The following is a 632-nucleotide window of genomic DNA, read 5'->3' as shown; positions in this document are numbered from 1 at the left end:
AACATCATTGCATGCTTATTGCGTGCAATGTGTGTCCCAATGTTGACAGAAGGTATAAAAAGATTGTCTTGGAATTATTATTTTCTTGGGAAGATATTGCCCTGAATTCTCATTTCTCATCAGAAATTTAGTATCCATTTTCGTTGATCTTATTTGCAACATGTACAAGTCAGTAATAATCTAAGGGGGTGCCCTACCGGAGAAGATTATGATAGTTGGACAAGAAACTTGGTACTGTCGTGCAAGATAGAGGTAGGAGAAATAGGAGATAAAAGCATGCATGGTGGGAGAAGGAAGTCGAGTGTCGCGTGGTAGCTCAGACATGGAGTGTGGAAGAAAGACAATGACGAGATGTATGTACCTACTAGATCATGACCATGAGATATCATCCCATAAAAATGGCCTTTGACTCTCATGTCACATGAATTTTCTCTTTGTATATATATATTTGTTAGTCCGTGGCAACGCACGGACACTTAGCTAGTTAGGCTAGAAACACAACGGGGAGGCTCCAAAATCGTGATCAACCTTGCTCTAGATACCAAGATGATGTAGGGTAGAACCCTAATCGCCCGATCTTTCAAGAAAGGAGTGGATCCCGCGAAGAACACGAGGAACACGAAGAGGGAAAC

Source organism: Triticum dicoccoides, chromosome 5A (assembly GCF_002162155.2).
Source record: "Triticum dicoccoides isolate Atlit2015 ecotype Zavitan chromosome 5A, WEW_v2.0, whole genome shotgun sequence".
Lineage (NCBI taxonomy): Eukaryota > Viridiplantae > Streptophyta > Magnoliopsida > Poales > Poaceae > Triticum > Triticum dicoccoides.
Note: the sequence above shows the minus strand (reverse complement) of the source record.